Here is a 21,541-nt window from a genome sequence, read left to right as displayed (position 1 = left end):
GGGGTAGGGTGAGGTTGTTTTCTAGCATAATGAAACATGATTTCCTAGAGTTCCTTCAGTTATTTAACTTCTGGCTTAGTACTAAAAAAAATTCAGACTTACTCTTCAGATAGGGTTTTTTTGTGGGGGTTTTTTGGGGTTTTGTGTTTGGGTGTTGTTTGTTTGGGGTTTTTTCCCCATAATTAAGTGTTATATACCAGTATTTAAATTCATTCAGTATGATGGAACAGCTAGCTTAACCCAAGCAGAGGAGTAGTTGAGATGAATGAGAACAGTGTTTGGAATATTATTTTAAATCGATTGGCATGCCTTTTATGGCCTATTTATAGGTGTATACACCTATATGCCAGAAGGATTCAATTCAATGCAAGGGAGAGTACCCAAAAAAAATGGTAGTTTAAAGGCAAGAGCTGAACAGAATCCAACTAATACGTTTCCATTTCTGATACTCAAGTGCTGAACTGTGCAATTGTCCAACTCTGTGCCACAAAACCCCAGCGAAGAAGTGTCCATGCTAGCAAATACTCATAAAAAGAAAACTTCATTTATGAAATGATACAGCAGCATACCAAGTCACAACAGTGCAGTAAAATGCAAATAATAGCTCTCTTAAAGAGAAAGCTTTCTACTGTGGCTGGCTGAAAATATAAGGGGTAAATATTGCTCAGTACCTGCACATCAAAAGCAGGGGGTCAGTGAAACTAATGTGCTTGACTGCAGGGCATACAAGAGTGTGTTTTTTTAATAATGTAGAGTTTGGAAATGCATGCTTAAAAACTGCAGGCAGTAGCTTCTGTGTTCAGGTGTACAAGAACCTAGTTTTAACTAGCATTCATGCGAGAAGCAAAATTTTCCTTTCCTTGGATAAAGAACCAAGCAAAGCCTCAAGTGCCTGCTTGAGCTAAGAGGCAAGAGTTGTTTCAGAAGCAATACCAAAGTCCCTGTTCTGAACATCAAATGGCACATTCTTAACAGGGACATATGCTTTATCAGACAAAAGGTAGATAGTCCTCCTAGGAAGAACTGCAATACCAGAATGTTCACTTTCATAAGCAGATAAAGTTTGGGAAAAGATGAAAGGTGAAATATTAAATATTCTTGAGCTTTTACTACTGGTAGAGTGGTAGTTAGCATGTTCTTACGTCACCCAAGACTGCTACAGTGAGCACAGTCAGTGATTCCTTTTATTCCTTAGATACCAAGTGCTGTGTTTCTTGACTGAGTCATTGCTTCACATCCTGCCCTGCTTCAGCATTTCCTCATTCAAGGCAGAATCTCCTCGCAGCAGCATGTTTGAGTCTCAGCACGTTCAGACAGGATACTGACAGACTCCACGTAAGTAAAAGATCAAGTTTTCTGTCTTGTACTAGAAAGTACTGAAACTGCATTGTATGTGCTACAGCTTTTCAGCTAAGGTATTTTACAATTGTTTCAGCTAATGCTGATATAGAAAAAAATGAAAAAGAAACAATCAAGGTTTGGCTTGTTTTCTTTGCCATAATTTGCAGTGTGCTGGAGAGGAAAAAGAAGTATTGAAAGGTTTCCCAGTTAAAATGTTTTCTCTCTAACTCCACTACCATTCACTGTTGGCCAGCTAGGGTGCACTTAGACTGCAAATTGAGAAGTGAGACTAAGCCTACTGGTAAAACAAAAGGCAGCATTCATCTGCCATCCCAAAAGGCATCTCCGACTAATTTATTTTCCAAGCGCAGTTTTACCTTTATTTCTGTTTCTTGTCTTTTTTGCTTTTCTTTAGTCATTAAACTGACACTAAACACTAATGACTTCAGTCATTAAAGTGACATAAAAGTGACTGAACAGGGAGTTTCAGTTAAGTAAAGTTCTAAGAATGAACACTAGGCTGAAAATAATTTATCACACGTTGCCTCAAAACATCAGCCGAGTAAGAGAAAAATTTCAGATGAGATACATAGCATACTAGCCACACCAAAACCGAAACCCTGCATAACATTTCAGCTACTGAACTGTTATTGTTTTCAAACTGACAGTGGGTAACAGCAGCTAAAAAGCCCCATGTGAGAAAGATGAGGTGTCCCTTTGTACCTAGCAGCAGACAACAGTCACAAAGTCAGTGTTGGACACAACCTGAGGTCTCAGTTAGCAGCTAGCGAGGAAATCAAGTGCAAGAGTGAAAAGACAAGAAAGAGGTCAAGCAACTGCATTAGAGGATTTTCCCAAGCCTTAAGTCACCATGGTTTCTATTACTATTTGTCAACTTTGAAAAACAAGATAAGAAGATATTGCTGCACAAGTAGGTTTCGGAAAAACCTGTTGCCGTTAAGTTTTAATGAAAGGTTTAAACCAGGTGAATTAAAAATATTACAGTCACAGATGTACAACCCAGTCCCTACAGCAGAGCACTTAAAACAACTTCTTGATTTTTAAATCTATTTTTATTCTTACCCCTTCTTCAGAAGGAACCGTACCCATCAGGGTAATGGAAGGAGAGAGGAAAGTAGAAGAGAGACACTTGGCAGAAGTACAAAACAATTTATGTCACGAAACCCAGTTTCTCATACTTCTGTGTGACCTTGGAACCTCAAGAGTCAACTCATAACAGACAACTTTGCCCTTCTGAAGGCTAAATTGACAGAAACATTTCACCAGTTGACTAAAACTGAATCCGGAGCAAGCAGGGCAACAACACAGCTACAGATTTCAGTTCTCATGAAATCAAAAAAAAAAAAAACCTTGCCACTGTTTTGAGTTTAACTTGATAACACAAACGTAAATAACGTAAAAGGCAGATTATCAGCACAGGTTTTTCTTTCTAGATAAATTAGTTATTTCCAGAAAGGAAGAAGAGGCAGTAGGAAACTCATCTCCAAACCCTCTTGTAATGCAAGGCTACTGAAATATTTACCAAGATGAGCACTACAAATAAAACCTCCAATATGCTGCTGCCAGTTAGGAAAGTCTTAAAATGAGAATGGATGGATGTATATACAACCTTCAGGAGACTGATCTTTTAGGGGTAATCACCACTTTTGGACATTTTGTCTGCCAGAGAAGTCACTCGGGAAAGCAGGGAGAACATAACCTGAGACAGGATGGGACATTCTTCTTTTACTTCTGAAAACTAAAAAGTAAATACCAAACCAAACAAATCACGTAATCAAAAAGAAAAAAAAAAACAAAACCAAAAGCAGGGGAAGAAAAAACAACCATATGCACAACTGTGCAGTAACTCTTTTCTAGGGGGCTTGTTGGCCTCTTTGTGCCATATCATCGCAAACGGCATCTGCAGCTTAGTGCTATGTAAGACAGACATGAATCTGTTGGTGCAGATCCCAAGGAGATCAACAAAAATGGTCAGTGCTGGAGCACCTCTCCTTTGAGGCCAGGCTGAGAGAGTTGGGGTTGGTCAGCATGGAGAAGAGAAGGTTCTGGGGAAACCTCATAGCCTTTCAGTACATAAAAGGACCTTCTAAGAAATACAGAAATAGACATTTTCCCAGGGCCTGTAGAATTCGGAAAAGGGGCAACAGTTTTAAACTGAAAGAGGGTAGATTTAGATTATACATAAAGATATTCTTTATCACGAGGGTGGTGAGGCACTGGAACAGGTTGTCCAGGGAAACTGTGGCTGTCTCAATGCTGGAAGTGTTCAAGGTCAGAGTGAATGGGGTTTTGAGCAACCTGGTCTAGGAGAAAGTGTCCGTGCTCATGCAGGTGGGCTAGAACTAGGTTATCTATGAGTCCTTTCCAACCCAACTATGCTTCTGTGATTAGTATTTAAGAATCCTTTCAAAAAGTTGATCTGGTTTCTCTCACACCCCTAGTTACATTCCTTTTCTGAACTGCATGGCAGCCTTCCCTCCTACTCAGCACAAGGGGCCTATAGTGCCAACCACACCCTATGGAAGCTAAGCATTCCTAAATATACACAGAAGGTGGCAGTCCAGGCAACAGGACACTGCAGGCACATGTGGATGGACAGGGCTTTGTTTCAACAGGTGAGAGAAAGGAGGGAGGAGAGGAAAAAAAGTCAATATGAACTATCCTCTGAACAACGGGATAAGTTTCTGACACAGTCCATTAAACACATACACATATTGTATGTGAATATATACTCCGTGAAATCCTACTGAACACAGACAATTTGCAGTGACATGTGAGGATGCATATACACTGCAGATCTTCCAAAGCAACCTGAGCCTCAAAGGCTTCCAGACATTGATTTTCTGTTCATGCCTGCCCATTTGTCTTTAAAACACCTCAGCGCCTTCAGGCACATCATAACTGCAGCAAGCCGTGGCGCAGAGGTGCCTGTACTAACCAGATCCGGAGAAGTGCTGCCTTCTTGGCACAGTGTTGCACTGGCATAAATTCCCTATCTGATGGGAAGTTACTAACTGCAGCTCCCCACCACATTCCACAGGACTCTGGTGTTCCTAGCCTGGAAAAGCAGCTCAAATCAGCACAGCACAGGGATGCATGGGTTCATGCAGCCTTGGCTGCCCAGCCCTGGCACAAGGCATCTGTACAACCTACGGTATATAGCAGAGGCATACCAGAACTCACACTGGCTTGGTCTTTTAGTTGGGTTCATTGCTGGGGGGGAGAGAGGCTGGTTTTAATGGTGGTGGTTTGGGTGTTTTTTTGTCTGCATATTTTTCCTCTAAGTTTCCCTTCCTGCTCACAGAGTACCAGACAAATAAAACTAGAGACCCCTTCAGCATCACTGAAAGGAATCTCCATTTTATGGCTGTAGCTAAGTCCTGATTTGTCTGTTCTCTCAGCTGACTTTCCCCCTACTGCATCTGTATTTTCTTTTTTTCTAAGCCAATTCCAACCACCAGACTTCTCTACCAGTCCTTCCCTATTGCTAAAGTCATCTGTAACAGAATAAAATTAACTGCTGGTACCAGAGCAGTATCTTCTAGGAGGTGCCCAATAAGACTAAAGGAAGAAAGACTACAACATATACATATCCTAAACTACAGCGGTCTCCATGTGCCCATCAGCCCTAGGAACATAAATTGCTCCAAACAACTCTGCCTCACAGAAACAGTTTGTCCTAGGTTCAGCAGTAGCAGTCATTTTCCTTCGACTTGGTAGCTGGTACGGCACTGTGTTTTGACTTCCAGACTGGGAACAGAGCTGATAACACAAATGTTTTAGTCTGACCAAGGACTTTGAGTCTCCTGCTCTGCCAGGGAGGAGGGAAAGCCGGGAGGAAGCAGAGTCAGGACACCTGACCCAAGCTAGCCAAAGAGGTATTCCATACCACAGCACGTCATGCTGAGGATGTAACGGAGAGTTACCCGGAAGGGGTAGTGCACTGCAGGGTTGGAGTAGGTATCGGTCAGTGCTCAGTCAGGATTGGGTGGGGGGTGGGGGGGGTGGTGGTGTTATCAGCTGGCTGGTGGCGAGTGGTTGTATTCTCTTCCTTTGTTATTTCCTTACCATTATTATTATTGGTGGTAGCAGTAGTGACTTGTGTTACACCTTCCTTACTGGACTGTTCTCATCTCAACCCATGGGAGCTCCATTCTTTCCGATTCTCCTCTGTCCCTCCAGGAGTAGGGTAAGGGCAAGAAGGGGGAGAGTGAGAGAATGACTGTGTGATTTATGGCTGACTTTGTTTAAACCACAACACAGTTTAAGAATGATAAATGCATAGTTAGCTCAAGGATTCCAAACTAGACTATTTCCAAGCACATGCTTTGAGTTTGTGCATGTGAAATTACACAATCTTACAAGGGATGTGACCACACAAACTTCAGTTAAGATTTCATAACATCCCAGTGCAAACTGCCTTAAAGCCATAGGGGTTTTTAATCCACCATCTGTGGGTTACCACTTTCTGGTTTTGCTCTCAAAACAGCCACAGGAAAAAAATTCCCTTGTGCAGGGCAGAAAAGCTCAACCCACCATAGTTTTTCTAGTTACAACAGATACGCTTCAGTTTAGCTGCTGTCTCAGAGCACCCATCTCCTTGCAGGTATGGGTGGGAGGAAATGTCTTGAACCCATGTTGTCGGCCTTTGTGCTTAAACTCCAGCAAACCATAGATAGAACATACATGATTTGCTCTACCACATCCTCAGGACCCTTTATTCTTATCATAAGCACAAATGGGTCAACTGTGCCCTGTCAGCAGGAGATGTGCTGTTAACAGAAAGGAAAATGCACAAGCTTCAAGAGAAAAGTAAAATGCCATTTATACAGATCTACAAATGTCATAAAGAGCTAACACCAAAACCCATGGCTACAGGGTCTATAAATCAATCAAAATCTGGAAAGCAAAATTATTCAAGGCACCCATCCCTCCTACTAAGCAGCAGACATTAAGGCCGTGTGAAAGGAAAAGCACTCAGTAGCATCCTAAGAAAGAGAGCACCTGCAGTGGATGAAACCACAGGATCATGTCTTTTGCAAGGATTCGTTTCAAGTATTTTCATTTTAGTTGCTGCAATTTACTGAAGTTACATTCTGAGTTCACTTTAGTTATATAAATTACTGGTATAATTTTTGTTCGGTGCACTACAAGGTACAACTTTAATGAAGAGTAGACCTTTAACAAAGAGTGGGGAGGATGGAGAAAACAGGCAAGTTATTTATCTAGAGAACACCGAGTTTTTTCTTAAAATTATTTTTACAAATAAAATTTTTACAACTTCATTTTGTATGCAGGTACTTCTCACACCTCCTTATGCATAGAATTATTGTGCAGTTTCACATATTGTTTCATTTCACTTACAAATTCCTCTCAAGACTGCTGGAAAGACTAGGCACAGTAAGATGGAGACTGCTATTTTTTCCCCTTAGTTTATTCATAAAGTTAGTTGTAGAGTCCAAATGTATTTCTCAACTAAGCGCATTTGAAGTATAATTTGGCTTTCCAGATGTCATTTCCTAACATCCGAGTTCCCCTGTGCTCTACATTGCCACATGCTTAAGTACTGAACCAGAAGTTTTTGTTGAAGCAAACTTGCTCTCAAGCTCATTTTTGCCAGAGTAACAGCAGCTGTCACCAGTTAGAGAGCTATCTGAACTACAGCCAAGCAGATCATTAGCATGTCTGAAAAGAGGATTACTTTATCTTGACATCAGGAAAAGGAAGAGCATCCAGAACTCCCTATATTTCCCTCGCTGAGGCAGCCCAGCTTAAAACGTGGGTGTTCTTTTTAAAATGTAAATTTACAAGGCTATAGGGAGTTGCTGTACTTTGCTTTCTGTAACTTTGTATACATGCAAACTGACTGTGTACATCTGCAAACTCTGCATGTTACAGCTACCCAGCTTTAGAGGAGCTGGCATTGCCTTTCTTCCCCATTAGTGCAAACAGCACAAAAACCACTGAACTGCACCAAAACACTTATCTTGCAGTTACTATTTCTTGTAGTTACCATGAACTCTTGCTTCCTGAAAGGTGATAATTTTCTCTCTCTCAAATTCACTTCATTATCCAGAGAAGTGCATACCTCTTAAACACCTGTGATGAAGGAATCTGCCTAATAGCCACATTCCTCCACTCCACCCCCCAGAAGTACGCATTTAGGACTCCTAAAGGAGGGGAAATACAATAAAATATAAAATATAAAATAAAAGATTCCTAGAAGCATTTGTATATTACAAAAAAAATTCTTCACCAAAAGGGCAATCAGGTATTGGAACAGGCTGCCCAAGGAAGTGGTATCACTATCCCTAGATGTCTTCAAAAACCATGTAGATGAGGCCCTTGGTGATGTGGTTTAGCACTGGACTTGGCAGTCCCCGGTAAAGGTCAGACTTGATGACCTTAAAGACCGTTTCCAACATTGCTGATTATATGATTTGTGAAACCCAAGAAGAAAAGATGGTGACAGGGAGCATCACCACTTTTCCAGCTCTACCACCTAACCCAGCAAGGGCCATTCCATGGTTAATTCACTCCCATGCACTCTTCACTCAATCACACACAGTAGCAGCTCAGACTACTCTGGCTGCAAGCTAAGTTTTCCTTGCAGCTGGCAGTTACAGGTAGTTAGCAATGCCTGCAGCCACCTGCCTCAGGCAGTACAGTGTTTGACATAGGCTAACCACACTCTTAACTGCTGCCTATTCCAATTCCCAGCACCACCACACATTGCTCAGCTGGCAGCAAACTGCACAGTGGTGGCTTAAAAACTGGCTCCAACATCTGCAACTGGACAGGGGTTACTTCTCCGTGAGATTTCTGAAAGCAAAGCATAACCCAGTAGGAATTTGAAGCCCCTGTGTGCTAGGATCTATAGAGTAGAAGCTACTAGAGCTTCTACTGTCTACTACAGCAAAACTTATTCTTTTCTAGACCTTTTTTCTGTTTGATATGAGGAAGGAATGTTTCCTGACAAGAATGACTGCAACAACATACAGTTGAAAGGGTGGGAATGAGAGATGAGAGCTGTACCTGTGTTGTTCGGCATCTTTTATTTAGGAAAAATTAAATAAAGGGAAATAGCTAGCATTTCATCTGTGACTAAAATTCATGTGTCCCTCCACTATAACACTCATTCTACTACCTCCTCCTCACAGAGGAACAAAGCAGAACAGAGTATGCTCATTTGTGCTAGAGCATTGTCATCCACCCAGTAAGTATATTCTGGGGAAATCTAACTCCATAAACAGCTTTAGGCCCCGCAGTTAGGGTCCATTAATGCAAAGGAGAGCAACAGCACCTAGCTGAGCTCTGACTCCTTTTATGGCACCAAGGATGCGGCTGCACTTTAGTTTGGATGAAACCTTAATTTTCCTCAAACCTAAAGCAAAATACCTATTTAAAGACCTAGCAGGGTTGTATGGCAGATCTGGCTGGGAATCTTTGAGTTTCCTCATGGGAAACTTCTCTCCTCAAAGATTATCTGCTACATAATTAATTTGACCCTTTGAGTACCTCACCACAGCTGCAAGTTTCATGGTGGTCATGGTATGAGACCACTATATTGATTTACAGGTGTCTCCTGAATACTGCTTTCACAGCTTAAGTTGAACATCTTCCTTCAGATGCCAAGTGACACACACAGGCTGAGCCAAGTCAGCGCAGCTCTGCTGGCTTGACATGGCTGGCAGTATGTCGTTACCCCAACTACAGATCTGTTCCACACCTCAGAAGGGAGAGAAGGATCCGAGTTAGGATAGCCCTGATTAGAACTCAGTTTTATTGCCTTGGTTTCCATTTTCCCTTACTTCCATGTTGAGGCAGGCATAAACAACTTTCTAACCAAAAAAATATTCCTTGTGTCAAGGGTCATCTCCAGGCAGTGTGTAAGTGTTACTTCAGCTGCATTTGCAGCCCATGGTATAGGAGATTTTTGGGGGGAAGCAGCTGTAAGAAATAGGGTACAGCTGAGGTATCACAAGTCAAGGCTAAGACCACCATCAGCTTGCTACCAGCAAAGTGCAGATCAGCAACAATATATCCCTTTACTTACCCTCTTTAGGCCAGGGAAATATTTTGTGTAGAGTGGCTCCAGAGCACGGGGGGCTGCAAGGCTAATCCTCAGACATTTTGCATCTCTGAACTGCTCAGAAATACGGTTGCTTCAATTCTCAAAACCTCTGTGTTCTGCTTCAGAGCTGCTCTAAGAAGTTCACTGTGCTTCTCCAGCTGCTACCCAGCATCATCTCCCAAATGACTGTTTAGAGCTGGAATGAAGGATTGTGAAAGACCAACATGTAGCACTCCTATTTCAATCCTCTAAATAAACAGTCCTAGAAGTGCCAAGGTCAGCTTTGAAGTCCTCAAAATCTGAGGCACTGTAAGATAGGTAACTAATGAGGCTCTTCAAATCCCATCTGGTAGTAGGACAGAGATGTAAGGGCTTTGAACTGCTGGCATAAGATAAGCACGTAAACACCTAGAGAAGACTTCCATGAGTGCTCAGAGGATGTGCTTCAAAACTAGGCCATTTAAAGTTTACATAGTTTGAGTGCTTTCTACAAGTGAGTTCTTCCTTGTGTTCAACCCATACTCTTCTACTTTAACTGTTACTAGTTAAAGCACAGTACGGATCATATCTAGTAATTACAAGTTAACAGTCCACAAACATCAACAAGGGGCAGGGGGGGAGCATGTTCCATTGCACATTCTCACAGACATTTGCGTCTATAGAATGGGCAGCAGTAATGTTTAATGCCAATTAATAATGCTCTAAAGATCCAAGTAAAATATTCTGTTTGTCTGTGTTATAACGAGTCCTCAAGATGTTTGGCAGCTGCCAGTAAACTAAGTACAATGCCATATCTAATTCATTAGCACTTTGTACTTTCCTATCCCAGGACATCACATTCCTTTTCCTGTAAGACCTAGGTATGTAGTAGGTTGCACAGCAAGTCCTGTTAAACACTTCTCCCCGCTTCTCCAATTAAAATTACAAGATGCAGCTTGGGTAAGCAGTTAGGTAATCTCCACATTCTCATCAAAACCCAATCAATTTAAGTTCTCATTGAATGCATCAGCTCTTTTTACTAGTAAGCAAATACAAATGGGAGAAGGAAGACTGTCTTTCCAAATCAAGGTTTCTGTACAATTTTGACACCGGACTTAGCAATTTCCAAGGCTCCAAGTCTTGTCATATGTTATCACAAGTACCCAGAAATCAGCCTTTGACCACCTCCTTTCATGGAAGGTTAATGGCAAGAGAGAATATGGATTCAGGCAAATCAGCTGTGGGAAACAGGGATGACACAGGCAGCACGTATCTTCCCAGCAGCAGTAGGAAGACTTATTCAGTTGCTATCTCCGTCAAGACAAAACAAAGAGGTATATTACCATGACAAAATTCTTCCTGGCTACAGATTTGTTAGAGATCTCCTTAGGAGTCTCTGCATTCCTAGAATCTAATGGCAAAGCAGAAATTCAATCATTTACTCTAGCAGTAACAGCTGTGTATTGAATAATACTGTGCTTAAGGAGGGTTTGACTTTGTTAGAAAACTCTCATAAGTACTTTGAGATGCACGAGACCAGACAATCCTTCAATTCGACCTTCAATTCTAAAGCATGCACAGCATACTAGAAGGTGCCAGAGAACCTGAACAGATACAGTCCTGCCTCTGTCCTCTGCATGCAGATAAATAGTACTTTAAAGTATTTGGTCTATGATTTGAAACGGATCTTCCACAAGAACTGAGTAAAGGAAAACAGTCTTTTCTTGAACAAGTGCAACAGCAGTTTTTAGCCAGAGAAACCCAAAGACAAACAATGATCTCACGTATACAAAACCAAAAATCCTTCAGTTGCTATTTTGTATGTCTTTCTTACTTACAAAAACCAGGTCTATTCATCGGCATTTACAGTTCTCAATGTGTATGATGTTACAGAAAGCTAAGATCTCACCCCTGCCTCTAATTTGAGTAAATATACACCCTAAAAGATCAATAAAGCAGAGACCATCAGAAGAGCTTGAGAGTAAACATTTTGTAGGAATTACAACAATTAGGATGCCTAAAGGTTATGTCATGCCTCTAGGATATGTGAGCAGAGAAACATTTGAGAAAACTGGCCCTGCAAATACATAGTTGTAATCATCTACTCAGTTATGGGTGGCTCCCAAATTCTATTGGCTTTCTAGTACTCTTGGAGAAGATATCCAAGGATCTGAGGTAGTATTAGCAGATATTTCCACTCACACACATCTTGATTTTTGATATTGCTGGAACAACATAGTGCCTCTGTGTGCTTTTTACTCCAAGGCGCATCACATGCTGCTATATATGTACACAGACGTAATCACTAATGCTCCATCCCACATATTCCTGGATTTCCAAAGAACAGTTGTTACCCAAGTGATGCAAAGCCTCATTGCTTGTGCACAACTCCAGGAGCTTGAAAGGGGTCAAAACAGATGTGCCATTGGCACCCACTACTGTACAGAAAAGCTTATGCATTTGTTATAGCACTGTAGAGACCAGCTCCTACTAGATCACAACTAGTGGAGTTGCAGCCTGTTCAGCCCTTGCAGAAGAAGCTGCTGGGTCAGGATCATCCTAGGGGGAAAAACCCTGATGCAACATACCATCTGAAAGTATTTCATAGGGTGCTAGTCAATTGAAGGGGAAAAGCAGGCATTCAAGAGAGACAAGTGTGCTTGGTGGGAGCAGGGAGAGTCACATGAAGGGTGCTTCAACTAGAGTGCTGTCAAGACTTCTTAACACCACTAGTGAAGCTGAATGTTGCCACTTTGGAAAGAGCTCAGTCACCCCTGCCACTACAGAGCAAAGCAGAGGAGGAAGAGATGGGAAGGGATGAAGCAAGACTTCAGAGAAGCTGTTTCTATCTTCTCCCACTCTCTTCCTTAACAGCAGCTGCCAATCCTTCCACCTTGGTGGCTGCTGCTTCCTTAGACTACAGCTACTCCTTGCAGACTAGTGCCATAAGCAGCTGCATCCTGTGCCTGAAGAAGATTGCTATTTGCAGAACCAGGGGCTCAGTGCAGAGCCCTGTCATGGAGGACTAAACCCCTACACAATTTCAGATGATTTTGCTTTAGATTAATAGCCTTAAGAATGATAGATGCAGGCAATCTCATCCATACACAAAGCTTACCTCCTCAGTGGGGAAAGGTGAAGCCTAGAAACAAAACTGTAGGCCAGTGCAATGCACTGCTGAATTTGCAAGCCTTATTTGGGATGTACATTTCACACCCTCAACTTCCAGTTTTGGGGTTAGTTGAAAACGTACTGTAAAACTAAGTTTACCTAAACTTTCACAGGGGATTTCCTATATTGAAAAGTGTAAAACCGCAGAGAGATCAGGTTGATCTTTCACAGTGCGAAAGCTTGTGGTTTTGCACAAGCTGCTCCTCTTTCTTTTTAAATCATTACTTACCAATATACTTAAAACAGCATAGATGCATAAGAGCTCTGTTCAGTATCCCTGACATTGAAAAAGGTTAAGTTCGGTGGTCTCCTGATTACAAAAGAGATGACAGCAGCTACCCATGCACTGCTTTTGCAGTGTAGATGCAGCCTGCCTACCTAGCCAGCAATTTGCCTTTGTAGCAGAGTGGTACAAAAGTTGATGCAGTGACCCATTTTTAAAGGTACATTGTTTGGGCCCGGGGCCATATCTCAACCACCCTCAAAATGACCCTATTGTCCTCTACCAAGCACCATCAGATGCTATTACAACACAAGATATCTGGGTAGCCGCTGTAAGCTCAACACCATCTGGTTGCTTTCAGATAATAGTTCAGTTTACTTTCAGCTACATCCTACTTTTAAATATTAAACATAGTAACCAGTGGACAGGTATATGGCTGCAACTGAAGTTAGCTCACTTTGAGGAAATGAGACAACTCACTGCCAGAGCTTTGTTATCACTGAACTGTATCACCTTAGAAAAGCAAATTAAAGACCACCTGAAAAACAGCAGCTTTTAAGACTTGTATTCCCCACATAGCTCTGGGAAGTTACAGTCAGTTTGCATATTGGGTTGTCATCTTTATTAGCTAAGTCTGAAGACTGGCTTACCTTTTCTGTTCCAGAATATCAGTATCAGTGAATTGTACAAAGATGCAATTAACAGTTCACAACACATTTGTTTTTAGAAAAGGGTTATGTGATCAAGGAAAGCACCTGCCTATTTCCTCCCTCTTCTCCCCAGCACCCTTTGTAGCCCACTGACAAACATAAGAAATTGTGTTTTGATCTTACACCATTCCCCTGCTTTCTTTTGGGGGAAGAGATCCTTCTACAGCAAAGAAGTCCACTGGAGAAACAGGGAAGAGGAGGAATGGGAGGAAATGAGTTTGGATTAAAAAAAAAAAAAAGAAAAAAGAAAAAAGAAAAATAACAGAGCTGAGAGCCATCTTCCAATTATGGAAGAGCAGCACTTCAGCCAAGAACAGCTCCCACCTAAAATCCTTCCACAAAAACTCTGTCAAGTCCTACAGTTTCCAGAAGTCAGAGAAGTCAGGACTCTCAGCAACCACAGAAAAAGGAACACACATCCCCTTACCTCCCTTCAAGACACATGAGCAGTTAACTATAATGAAACGTCTTGCAGTACCTTCCCCACATACATCTAAAGGTGAGCGCAGGCAATGCATGAAAATGAATTGTGTACACACAGCTATAAGAATAGCGTACCATTATCCAAAAAGGATAAGGGGGAAGATGCCACCTCTTTCTTGTGCCACAGTTCTGAATAGAAATACATCTATAGGAAGAAGGCACAAGTGAGCTTTCAGAGTGCGTTGAAAGAAAGGAGTTGCTTTCTTTGTTTCCAAACCCCAAGCTTGCTACTTCATAAAGAAGCCATCACCTCCTTGTGTGGTCATGATTACAGACTGAAGTAGAAAACAAAATAAAAAAGGTAGGAAATGCAATGTAATTGCACCCATAATATAAAAAGCATTTCTGCTGGTGGGACTATATGGAGACAAGACCTGGTCACACTTGCAATGTTTGAGAGATAGGCGCTTCAGATTGTGAAGTCATTTGGCTGAACTAGGTCTCCATCAAACATTAATAACAAAATCTGAAAGCTCTAAGAAGCTAGAGGAACATTCCCGAGTATACAGGGCTTTCAGGAAGTACTTACAATCCCCACTTTTTTCCTTACACAAACTGAGTGTTCAAGATACTGTCTTCAGACAACACATACATCTACCTCAGTTATCAAGCCAAGATTCTAGAGTCCTCCAACACATGGGCAAAATAACTCAAGCGTCTCAACACAACTCTGTGTTGTGTATTGTATGTACATCCCACTAACTCTATGGATGACTGTTCTCCACTTGGAACAATCATTTATAGCTTAGCAAAAAAAAGCATCAAGTGCTTACAGATACTTTAAGGAGCCCCTGTCTAGGATTCCGTTTGCATTTATTTCTGATGGAGAGAAGCTAATTGGACATTAGCGTTCTCATACAACTAGAAACTTTCTGCTCTGATACTAGAACAGCTAGGCTTAGAAGACTGTAGGCTTCAGCTTGCAAATATTTTCAAAAAGCAGGGGTTAGGAAAGCAATCCCATGGGGAGGAAAGGGCTGGTTTTAAGCCTGCCGTATTTGGCAACAGTCAGCCTTATTTTTGCTATGGGTTCAAGAGTCCTTGAACCACTAGGACTTAATATTTTCACTAGTACAAAGCATTCCACGAGTACTTTGTGCTTTTCACTGGATAACTATGGAAAAGGCCAAGATGGGCTCCTGGAGAAGATAATAGCTCTTCCTTTTCTTAGCTACTTATATTTGTTGCACTTACCTGTTTTCTCTTGCGTAAGAAATGGTGCCACCAGAACTTGCAGGAATACCAGAAGTGCTTTGTTAGGACACAGGTGGCAGCAGGTATATGCTGTGAATCACTCCTGGGGAAAGTTTTCTATAAACAATTCCTCTCACTTAAAAAAGCTCTCACAAACTGCAGTTTGTTCACAACAATTAAAGAGACAACAACCAACCCTCAAAAAACAACACATAAATAAGACCCAGATACTTTCACATTTACTTTAAGAGAACAATGCTCCTAGATTAAGCAGCTCAGACAGAGACTAGCTCCTTTCAGTTCAGTAGCCCCAACATTAATTAATACTATTAATCAGCACCAGGATTTGTTCCAGGATTGTGAAGACTTTAGGATGAGCAGTTGCTTGTAATCATGTTCAAACAAAGTGCATTTTGCAGCTAGTAGGGAAAAAAAACCCAAACAACCCAAACCAGGATGCAGTTCAGGTCATTCCTTTTACTCAGAGGAGACACAGCTTGTCTTCTGGGTGTACAAATCCTCAGCAAGGCACCCAGCATGGGGCTCAGTAATTTCAGTCACAAGTTGACATAATTCTCTGGGGAAGAGCCAAGAGAAGTTACACCAGCTTCCGTTAACCCCCGTTTCTTTTTCTCCTCTCACCCTGGCATCCTGAGCTTTCATTTTCAGACACACATTCCCATTTCCCATACAGCAACTACAACAGCATTGGCTACTGATTAGCCCCACCTGTGAAGTTCACCACTTTGTTAATGAATACATAACACCTTCCTAGAGGACAATAATAAGTATTTTCTGAACTCCACATTTCATCCAGCTTTCTCGGTTTTCTCACCCACTAAGAAATACAGACCCAACTGACTGTAGGGTTACAAGTCAGGGAGGAGATGTCTAGTAACAGGTTTAATAAGAAAAAAACAAAATGACTACTGTGTGTTAGTGGAACTGTACATATGCATCAATAACAACATCATCTTGTCTTGAAGAACAGTGGTTTCTACAATACACAAATGAAAAATAGCTAAGATGAGAGGACTCCCGATCCAGAAAGTCCTTGAACCTGCTGTTGCCAGCAAAAATAAGCATCTGCAGGCTAGGATTTTCCCTGCTCTCTCAGTACTGAACTGGAAAGTAATTTTGGAGAACGGAAATTCTCTGGCATTAGTATATTAGACTTCTTCCTAGACAAGGCATTGGACAAAGGTAATAAAGACATTTTAGTTACTATCTCATCAGCTCAAAGTGATCTCTTGAGCCTGAAATAGTTTCCCTTCTGCTTCCTAGGAAAGCCCCCAGAATTTCCCTTTCTCCCTCTCTTGCTACCAGGCTTTATCCAGTATATAAATTTGAAAGTTCAAAGGGAAGGAGTTTTCCCCTTTCCTTCTTTGGACTGATGACATTTACTGAGGGGGTTTTATAATTCCAGCTTGGTGTGAAAGATAACTGCTGACTAAAGAGAAAAAAAAATCAAAAATAAAAAACCCCACATTTGTAGAATGGATAATATATTGAGCAAGACACAGACAAAGCCATCACTACAAACATTTATGCAGTTATTATACTAAATGCTGACAGCCTGTCAGTTTAAACAAAATATCTTTCTGCACTGAAGCTTTACAATATAAATAGCTCAATACTCTAAGAACTTTGTGATCAGTAACTCAATTATTCTTGAGTTATATCCTCCCTAAGTTTCATGGTCCTTTGGCTGCACTCTGCCAAAACACTACACAGGTGAGCTAAAGATGAAAGATAAATCACATTCATGAGCTTTTTGAGCCTTATCAGCAGTTAGCAGGGGAAGAAGTCAAAGACTGCTGAGATAACCTTGGTGCTAGGTAGTGAGCAGAGGTCAGACCACACACCTACTTCAGCATTTGCAGCACAGAACAGGCAAAACACACTCTTGCTTAAATCCCTGTGCGGCCTCCTGAACCAGAGGGCTGGGGGCTGGCTGGAGCTAGGAAGCACAAGGCAGCTGCAGTTCCTGCAGTGTCCATGGCTCCATAGCAGTGGTCTGTGCCCCATGTCACCTGTCCCTTTGCTCACCACTAGCCCTGCTCTGTCCTTTCCATGATTTATAACAGGCAGTATTCTCCTTAGCCTGCTTTTCCAAGAAGCCTGAACCAGCCCTGTATATTTGCAGCTGTGCATGTACCAGGGAGCTCTTGTCCCTCTGCAGCTTAGTAGTAAAGGGAAGAGTTCAAATACTCATGAGCTTTCCAATGCAGATGCAAGTTGAGGAGCTTAGCCCTCTGAATGATGGAGATGAAAAAAAAAAAAATCCAGGTGGAGTCATTTCAATGGAGGGGTGTTTCTACAAGTAACAGTTAACAGCATTAGATTATCCAGTCCTTCAATGAGAAAGATTCATTTCACACAGCAAATGACTAATCCAGATAGCACAAAACCCTTTAAAGCAAACCAACTACAGTGGGAGGGAAAGGCCACAAGGGACACAGAAGGGCAAGAAGAAATACCTGCCAGCCACACCCATTATATGCAGGACCTTCTAATGTACTTCAGTGTATTTTGGTTCCTCTTGCAAGTATCTGGTTTATATGGAGCTGTATAAAGGGATTCCTACCACTTGACATACTGGCTAAAGAAGTTGTGGCTTTCATTTAGGCACTTGAAAGGGCCAGAGGAAGGACAGCAAGATAACTTTGTTTCACCCATCTTCTTCCCTACCCCAACAGAGCCTACAAAAGTTTCTCCTCAGCTTATGGCCAAGCAAGGACCTAACGCACACTCAAAGACAGTAAGAGGGATAACTAAGCCTATTAGAGTTTATGGCAATAATTAGGCATGCACCTAGAGTCACTTTCACAAAAAGTTGAGCTCTCTACTCCAAGGTGGTACTAGTAACCCAAATAGGATTCTCTCTCTTAAAAAACAAGTCTCATTTTCACAACTACCTTCAGACTATTCACTTCAGAATTTAGTATTTATCAGTGCTATATTAATCCAACAAGCATTTTTACTGACATCAGTTAACTCATGTCTCCAGTGAATCAGTGAATCCAAGCATCAGCTTAGCTGTTTGATTGTTGAATAGAGTGCTCCAGAATCAGGTAACGTCATTAATATAAGGGTCCGATTGAGCACATGCCAGAGGAAAACAAAACCTAGAGTGAAGATGAAAAGTTCAAGTCCTTATTTCAATGTTAACATTTAACCTCTGAAGATATAGATACCATGGAGTAAAGCAACAATAAAACAAATCATCATCCAGAGAGCACTAGAAGCAGACATTCAGACAGGAACTGCCTTCAAAGTTAGAAGAAAAATTACACAATATTGAGTCAGCTGAAGGAACACCTGCTTCTTTCTGCATTGTCACTTGTGAGCCGCTATGTTAAAGCTTTCTAAAAGACAAAACAAAAAACCCCACACATCTATGCCTTGTTCAGGTAACTGCAATCTCTTGAAAGAGCAACTCTCTACTCTTGCAAATTTATTTATGAAAAGAGAGAAAACATTGCTAGAACTGGCAGATGAAGAGTAGTGGAAACTCTCAGAAAAGCAAAAAGGAATTGAGAATAAGGAACTTTTAGGGGAGCTGCCAGAAAGCCATTACAAAAAGGAACAGTGGCCTTTTGGTTTGTCTTCGGAAGTTTCAAACAGCATAAGACCACCACACACCGCTAGCCACAGAGAGTGAAGTCCCCCCAGTAAGCACATGGGCAGGCAAAGGATGGGATATACCATATGCTGCTTAGCCTGTGCTGTCTGAGCTTCCATCAGACAGTGTCAAACGTGCAGTGCTCAGAAACTCAGGAGGATTCATAACCTGCAAGACAGGGATAGGTGGGGCTGAGGACACTTGCTAAGGATTTAGAGGTCAGAAATTGCTCCCCAAATCAGAAAAATTCCCAACAAAAAGAACACAAAGGCACTGCCCTGCCAGCAGCAGCCGTCTCTTGAAAGCCTAACTGCTTAACCTAGTACAAAAGTCTTGTTGCAGAGGGAAAAGCATGTTTTAAATTTATAGCATGAGAGCCCACTACTAAAATTACACACAGTTACCATGGAAAACTGCCTAACACAGACCCCACAGGCAGCAGCGATACAACATCCTTCTGGGATCTGCCTACAGATATCCTTCTAGTCCCCGGATTAACCTTCACACAAGGGATTCAAGCAGATGGCAAAGATGAAATTTCTCCAACAGCTGGAAATATGACAGGAATGGATCTTGACCACCTGAGAATTCAACCAGATGGAACATAACATGAAAATACTAAATACCCAGAAGACTACAGCATCATTTGATCATTGCTGAATTCTCACTTGCACACCAAGACCGTGTTTCCTTCTGAAACTTGAAATGACGCATACCACATTTAACATCAGTCCCCTGAGCCATCCAAACCTTCTCATTTCACAAAGCCACAACTTCAGCTTAGTCAGAACTATTTAGAAAGGTTATTCTGAACTCAAGAATAAAGCTTAGTTTCCTGAGCATTCCAGTTTCAGACATTCTCATTCATATCCACTCTTTTTGGCCAGACACCCAGATTTTTGCTATTTTCCTCCAAACCATTGGGAAGATATTTGTGTTTTAATCCTGGAAACACTGATCAAATATAAGTTGTAATTTCCATTTCTGCAATTTCATTTCTGTATGTGTGGATAAACTCCTCCTCACCAAAAGCCATTTATTTAAAGCCAGGGAAGGTGTATAAGTTCCTCCTGCAGGACTACGTAGGAGGTACAGCCTTTTACTGAGAAGTCACACACCATCACTCATTCATCCTTTGAGAAGGAATAACTTTTCATATTAGATGTGCATTTGATAACAATCTTTCAGTCCCCAGAGCATGACTGTGTCCCATGATAAACCTCAAATAGAGGAAGTTACAGCAGCATATGGAAACAAGCAAGCCCAGACAGCGCTCCACCCACCATTCCACCTCCACAGCATAGGTGCTGTGGCTGGAGCACAGGGAGTGGAGGGGGAAACAGAGTGCAGAACACCCCAGTGCACAGCAAATAACACCTTCAGAAAGTTTTAAACAGCTATAAACTTTGCCAAAACAAACACGAAAAGCAGACCAGGCACATTCACAACTGCATGAGGTTTGCTACAGTGAACCTAAAGATAGGATCCCAATCCAAGATTCAGCTACCACCACGGCACATTTTGCAGTCTAAAGCTCCAGACAGTCCCCAGGAGGCAAATGGCACTTCTGTCCACAGCCTTGAGCTGAAGGGATGAATCACACAGCTATTAACTATGGAAACACTACCTGCCACCGCTCACAAGTGCCCAGAAAATTGCTTTCAAATCAGAGTAATTGATTTCAAAACCTAAAACACTACAAGAGAAAGCCTGTGTAATTTTTTGATACATGCCAGCATGTCCCTCACTGACACCTCCTTGAACTAATTGTAGGATGTGTCTCTCAATAACCCCTCATTTTGCTTACAGGGTGCTTTCAGACAAGACCAGAAGCAATCACCCAGTTTCAGTACAGACTGTTGCATCATAAGAACTTTCTCTAAGAAACCAGACTGTATTTTCCGCTTAGAAGATCACTCATTAGCTTGCAATTAGCTTTTGCCTAAAGGTAAAAGGACTGTGTGGTTACAGGCAACATTTCTGTCCTTGGTTGCTTTCAGGATTTCACAAAGTCAGGGAGAGATATTCCCCCACCCTCCTACAAGCACCAGTAACAAGTCAGCTCTCATAAATCGGTTCTCAGAAGCCAAAGGCATTGCACAGGTAAGGGGGGAACAACACTTGGAGAATTTACATCAGTTACTAAGCTACAAAGCTTTCCCAGGTGTTAAACAACCAGTTTCATTCTTGACAGTGGCTCTTACTCATCTGCTAAGTGGTTTTGGCTAATCCTCTCAGAATTACCGGCATTTTCTGCAGCTGGTGCCTGTTCCAGCTTGTATCACTATTCGGTCAGTACCAGGCTACCTTACCTATGTTACTCAGCCAGTGCTGGAGGTTGGCAAATGAAGCAGAAAAATTGGCAAGCCTATCAATCACTTCAACATAACATCCAGATTGTCACATCCACTTAGTTCACAACTTAAATCAGTGCCACACTTTGTGGCCGCCACACAGAAGTACCTCTTCTGTGTCAAAAGGGTTCCAGCTCAGCATCTCCCTCCATGTCTCGGCCAGCACCCTACTTCAACCCATCATCCCATAACAGCATCTCACAAGCCTTCCCTAGCTAATCAGTTCCCAGATCTTTCCTATCCTAAATCCCAGACTTTTGCAGGGGGTTGGAATTAGATGATCTTAAGGTCCTTTCCAACCCTGACTATTCTATGATTCTATGAAAGTATACAGGTGCACTGTGGTTACAAGCCATTGCTAGACTG

The 21,541-nt window shown here is 41.8% G+C and overlaps 1 protein-coding gene across 4 annotated transcripts in view; it reads left to right on the top strand.

The window, feature by feature from the left end:
* The first annotated feature begins 1,192 nt into the window (after window positions 1-1,192).
* Window positions 1,193-21,541, top strand: part of LOC136013345 (butyrophilin-like protein 10) — a 39,009-nt gene continuing 18,660 nt past the window's right edge. For 2 of the 4 annotated variants that reach the window (XR_010612232.1, XM_065677086.1), the window contains exon 1: window positions 1,195-1,335. The gene's annotated coding sequence lies outside the window, so the exon portion shown is untranslated. Of the gene's footprint in view, window positions 1,336-20,821; window positions 20,925-21,541 lie in introns of all 4 variants that reach the window. The other 2 variants (XM_065677087.1, XR_010612233.1) reach the window with 2 other exon arrangements.

This window comes from Lathamus discolor, chromosome 4 (genome assembly GCF_037157495.1).
Source record: "Lathamus discolor isolate bLatDis1 chromosome 4, bLatDis1.hap1, whole genome shotgun sequence".
NCBI classification, from domain to species: Eukaryota; Metazoa; Chordata; class Aves; order Psittaciformes; family Psittacidae; genus Lathamus; species Lathamus discolor.
The sequence above is the reverse complement of the archived record's forward strand: the minus strand, read 5'-3'. Positions and strand labels throughout refer to the sequence as shown.